This window comes from Lathyrus oleraceus, chromosome 3, assembly GCF_024323335.1.
Source record: "Lathyrus oleraceus cultivar Zhongwan6 chromosome 3, CAAS_Psat_ZW6_1.0, whole genome shotgun sequence".
Lineage (NCBI taxonomy): Eukaryota > Viridiplantae > Streptophyta > Magnoliopsida > Fabales > Fabaceae > Lathyrus > Lathyrus oleraceus.
This window is the reverse complement of record NC_066581.1, coordinates 534,495,173-534,501,647: the sequence shown is the minus strand read 5'-3', so window position 1 is coordinate 534,501,647 and position 6,475 is coordinate 534,495,173.

Below are 6,475 nucleotides of genomic sequence, written 5' to 3'. Positions count from 1 at the left end.
AAGGTCTACCATGTCAAATTTGAGCTCAATTGGGCAAATGGAACCATGTCAATGAAAATCAACAAAAACAGACACCATTTCATGCTTCAATTCATACCATCAATGCATACATCCACTTCAAAAATTCATATCTCATTGAAAACAAAAAAGAAATGGATGAGACCAAAACAAGGAGGTCCTAAAATGTGTCTAGTTCGTGCATATCAAATTTCATGGCCATACAATACAATGTGAGCATTTCCCAATCATTCTACCAACCTATGTCATATGAGCTTGCACAAATGATCTCCAGAAATGAAAAATCATGATCAAATAGAAAATTCAGTGAAAAATTCTACAAAAATTCATACAACATCACGACATGCCAACCAATCATCATGCAAAATTTCAGCCAATTCCAACATGCATAGGTCATCCAATTAAATTCAACAAGTTGACATCAAGAGGTGTGACACAAATTGTCACACCTAAGTTCCAGAATTTGCTGCTCTCTAACCAGGTATCAAAAATTCATGAAATTTACATGGAAATGACCATTGATGTGTCTAGAATCATCACAAAAATTTTCAAGAATTTATTTTACATTATGAGGATTTCATGATCAAAATGGTGTAAGGTATCACAAATGCACATGTGGAAGAAACCCTAGGCAAAAATGCAAAATAATCCAAGCATAACTTTGACCAATAGGTCAAAAATCATCTACATTCAACCACAAAGTCAACAAAATTATTTCCATATTTTTGTGATTTTTCTATAATTTTCTATGATTTTTCTAAGGTGTTATGATATTTATTAACATTTTTTAGATTTTTATTGAATTAATTAAATAAATAAAGGAAATGGCATTTTGGTAATTAAAGAGGCGGGGGCGGGAAACTCCCAGTTTGAATTTTTGAAACGAAATCAGGATCTACAAGCCTCTTCATCGTCACTTCCGTCCAGAAATTTGAAGAACGTCCAAGAACACGAATTCTCAAATCTTAACCAAAACTAACAAACTTATATCCGTTGGAATCGTACGAACGTGTAGTACATGAATCTCAACTCCAATTAACCTAAAACTTCCTAAATCTCAAGAATCGATGAACCTAGGGTTTTAGATCTAAACTTCGAGTCAAGATTTCTCAGCCTACGATTGATCATTTTCAATTCCGAAACCAGCACCGTAATCTACGCGACAAGACCTTTCTCACGCACACAATTATTTGGCAAAGCATGACGATCGAATTTCGATGATACCTGCTATGGCAGTGGTGGAATCGGTTGAATTCGCGCGCGATTTGGCAAAACAGCAGCAGTATTGGCTATAGGAAGAGTGGTGTGAAGCTCCGTTTTGCTCAATTTTGCTCACAGCTCTTGAATCCGCGATTCACCATGGATGGAGCTTGAAAGTGCAGCAGCTTTTGGCGCGGCTTTGGAGGTTGAAACATGAAAACAGATGGAGTAGAGGTTGAGGCAAGATCAATGCAAAAAGAAATTCGCAAATTGATCCACAATTGGTGAAGATTGATGAATTTGAAGATTTGTGTTCTTGATGGAATTTTGAGAGAATGAGAGGTTTTTAGATCTGAATTTTGTAAATGTGGAGATTCTCTTATGATTAGGCAAGGATTTAGAATTTATATGGATGCTTAATCCTCCACTAATCCACTTAATTAGTTAAATGGTAATGTTAAGTGAAAGTGCAATTTCCTTCAATTTGGCCAAAATGCCCTCTCTCCAAATCAGTTCATGTAGCAGCTCAATTTTGGTTCCAACAAGTCCAAAATGTCATATGCAATGTGTAGAAACAAGTTTCATTTCAATTGGATGCCTATTCTTGAATTTCACTATGTGGTAGAAAAAAGTCCAATTTTGCATTTCCATTCTTCGAGCCAAAACTCAAATTATGAGGCCTAGCCATGAAATGAATATTCAAACATACTTAAAATGCCATTCCTGAGGTGTTGGAAAAAGTCCCATTCAAAAATTCTAATTATTTTGACATTTGGACGATTTTGCCCCTGGTCCAATTCAGCTGTCCAGTTGAAAAGTGACTTTTTGCCTTGGCCATTTTTGAACAAATCCAATGATGCACCCTCAAAGTACATGTCAAATGGAGTTTGTGCATATAAAGAACTTGCAATTTGGACAAACCATGTGGAAGTTATGGCCTCCTGATTACGGTCTTTTCTGAAATTCACTGAGCCATATCTCGCAAACCGTACATCGGATTTTCAAGTTCTTGGACTTTTTGGAAAGGTGAGAACAAGATCTACATCTGTCATGTTGAACAATTTTTCATTTGAAGCTTCCTTGGACTTCTGTTTTTGAGATCAAAAACTTTCCATTTTTGGAAACTTCAATTACAAGTCACTTGCTATTTTTGGCAGTTTTTGTCCTGACTTGATTTTCTTCATTTTTAAGCTTTGCAATGTCATTCAACACTTGTTCCAACATGAATGAAGTGTGTCTAACTCATCTCCACCTCCAAATCCATCAGATCATGTACAGTTGACCACAGTTGACTTTTCATCTGATAGATGAATCTGGCAATGCATTGATCAATCTGAGCCCCAATTTCCAACTGAAATGGCTCAAGGGTGATACCCTAGCCTCAATAAGCACCATATAATCATAGAATGATCCTCATCTCCATCTCAAACACCATCTCCTGATTAAGCCCTGATTGGCCCAATACCACTGATTAGGGTTGACCAGTGGTCAAAACCCTAATCTCAAGGAATCTTCTTCAATCTCCTGATGACATCCAACCATGGTGATGATGATGTATCGATTCAATCAACATGAAGACCAATACCCTTGGGAGTCACAAAACCCTAATTCACAGCTCAATCCTCAGATGGCCCATGATCAATCAGTACAACCCTAGGCTTGCACTTGACTTCCTCCTCTTCTGATCAAGACTTGGGAAGATGGCTTGCATAATGTAACCACATGATATGCAACATGAAATGCCTAATGTCCTAAAATGATATGTAAATATGTTAATGCTAGTCCCAAGAGAGGAGGGCAAATTTTGAGGTGTTACAGCTGCCCCTATTCAATCCACTGTGAACCTGTCGATACGAAATAGCCTCGGCTTTCGGATGATCAGGATGAAGAGTGATTGAATACCAAGAACAGACGAACAATTTGCACTCTGATGAGATAATAATTAACAACGCCTGTCAGCATCGGCGAAGAAACAAACTCAAAAAACGTCGACCTGGATACCAAAATAAATGGTAACGCAGGGATAACCATGGTCTGATCACCACTCATCCACGCGGGATCATTATTCTCTTTCCTTTTATCTTTTTTTCTTTTCTTGAACCCCAAAACTTTTCTTCTTGGTCTGAAACCCACTTCGGTCTGATCACCGGAACACTGGCCTGAATGCCATAAGTACTTCGACCTGATCGTCGGAAACTTCTTCGATCTGAGAATCGGAAAATCGGCCTGAACGCCACTTCGGTCTGAATACCGCCTCGGTCTGAATACCGGAAAATTGGCCTGAATGCCATAAGTACATCGACCTGATCGTCGGAAACTTCTTCGATCTGAGAATCGGAAAATCGGCCTGAACGCCACTTCGGTCTGAATACCGCCTCGGTCTGAATACCGGAAAATTGGCCTGAATGCCATAAGTACATCGACCTGATCGTCGGAAACTTCTTCGATCTGAGAATCGGAAAATCGGCCTGAACGCCACTTCGGTCTGAATACCGCCTCGGTCTGAATACCGGAAAATTGGCCTGAATGCCATAAGTACATCGACCTGATCGTCGGAAACTTCTTCGATCTGAGAATCGGAAAATCGGCCTGAACGCCACTTCGGTCTGAATACCGCCTCGGTCTGAATACCGGAAAATTGGCCTGAATGCCATAAGTACATCGACCTGATCGTCGGAAACTTCTTCGATCTGAGAATCGGAAAATCGGCCTGAACGCCACTTCGCTCGACAGAAACTTTGATGCAACATCACCTCTCAAACGGTAACCACAGCTTGAGACTAGCAGATGCTTTTAATGATGCATGATTGATTTTTCTGCGTAATGCTCCATAATTATGGAAATGCTACGCGATTATTTATTTTTCTATGCAATATGCCATGCTATTTTTTTCATGATGAATGCATAAAAAAGAAATATCCCCCCCAAGGGACTCTTCTAAGGAATACGAGACTCTCTGCTGAGGAACTCGTCACCGCTCCGATTTCCACCCTGCTGGGGAAATAGCACTGCTGCTGGGAATAAGACAACCCTTGTTGGGAAAGAACCTCCTTTGCACACAATTCCCTCGAGAAACGGATGGGGATAAGCACCACCAACACTCTGTGGGGATACAACAGTCTTCGACTTGCTGAGGATATCAATCCTGACTCTGCTTCGGGAAACCCTCACAGATACCTGCTGACTTCACTGGGGAAATGCTCACAAATACTCCGCTGGGGAATAGCAACCTCCAGACTCAACTGGGGAAGCATCATTCTATCACCTGCTGGAGATAACCATCTTGACCCTGCTAGGGAACCACATACTACTCCGCTGGGGATTACCCATGCAATCCATAGGTAGCATCAACTCAGCTGGGAATGCAGAAATTCGTCCGCTACAGGAACTTGTCCAATCCACTGGTAGGATGAACACTGCTGGAGATATATTTCTTTGAAAAAGACCCGCTCCACTCGGGGAGTAACAACCTTCAGGCCCGGCTGCTGAGGAAACACCGTTGTAAACCTGCCGGGAATAACCATCCTAACTCGGCTGGGAACCACAGACCTTAGATCTGCTGGGGATTTGGTCCTCTACTCCTGCTTGGGGACCTAGCCGGGAACTGAGAAAAGTTGGTACCACACCCATCGACTCGTCGAACCACGGTATCCACCTCCCAATCTCGTATCAGCTTTCCACTTTTGAGAACTCCCGGACTCGTCTGGACCTTTTCTGCTCCATCATCTTGTATTTCAAATCGCTCCGCGCTCGACGAGAGACGTACTCCTGGGAGTTATACAGAAATTTCAATTTTCCGACTTTGAAGAGTCTTCTTGATTAATTCCAAAGGTCGTCGTACGCCTCAACGCCTCTTCGCCACTTCTCTACCCATTCACTCATCCCTGATTGGACTCTGCGGGGAATTACACACTTTCAAGTCTTCCGACTTTGAAGAGTCTTCTTGATCAACATCAAGGATCGTCGTACGCCTCAACGTCACTCCGTCGTTTCTTCAGATATCTCTGTCCCTGATCGGACTCTCTGGGGATTTATTACAACGCTTCCACATCACAACTTGCAAGTGAGTGAAAATATCTAACAGTTCCTGCAAAACAGATCGTCAGATAAAACCGTGCCCCAGGCGTGTCCAGATTTCAACACTTGGGTCACCCAACCTTCCAAATAAGATTTCAAGCTTTCAATCTTATAAACATGCATTGGAAGGAACCTGTATGTCTTAAAATGCAAGATTCTTTATCAAAAATATCTGGATGTTTTTGCAATCAAAGCGGTAATGAAAAACAAAAACAAAATTATTTGACTGAATATGCATTTTATTGATCGGCAAAGTGTGTGGCTCAAATTGAGCAATACAAAGGAAGCAATTCCTGAAAAGAGGTAATTGCGCTCAAAAGGAAAAATCTATCCTAATGGCAATGTGAAACCCGTAATCTCATCGAGTTCCAACTCGGTTACACCCCATATGTCCTCAGACTCTCCATGCTTTCTGCCTTCTGAACAAGACAATTCTGACTGATCCCTACCGGGTATTATCCATGATGCTTTAAACCAAAGCGCAAACGATCATGCTAGGACGCAGTTGTTCGTTTCAATCCCTCTTTTGCCTGGACCGCCCTTTCGGGTTTTCAGTCCACCGGGATACCCATTTTTGCCCAAGTCGCCTTTTCGGGTTTTCGACTTGTCGGGTGTACAATTTTTCATTTATATCCCTAATTTTTGCCCGAACCTTTCTTCTGTTTTTGGTTCGCCGGGATGCCCATTTTTGCCTGGACTATTTTATTCTTTTCGTCCAGCGGGTCTCTTTTACACGAAGTATTTTTTAACTGCGTCCGCATTCACATGGGATGGAAAATCCTCACCATCCATGGTCGTTAACCACAAGGCTCCGCCAGAGAAAACCTTCTTGACCATGTTGGGGATTCATGACTGAGTGTCCGTTTGCCCCTTCGATCGTTTTGAGGAGGAAGGATCCTTTTCAGCACCATATCACCTACGTGATATACTCGAGGTCGCACCTTCTTGTCAAAAGCACGCTTCATCCGCTGCTGGTATAACTTCCCATGACAGATGGCTGCCAGCCTCATTTCTTCAATCAATCTCTCTGAGTGAGAAAGGCGTGTGCCCCAGCAGATGTACGTACCACGGTACGGTACCCAGGACACCAGCTTCGTACTTGGTCACCATTGTTGATGCATTCCATCGTGCCCCGGGCAGCACCAACTCATTCACCTTATCCTCCCCATCAGACATCAGA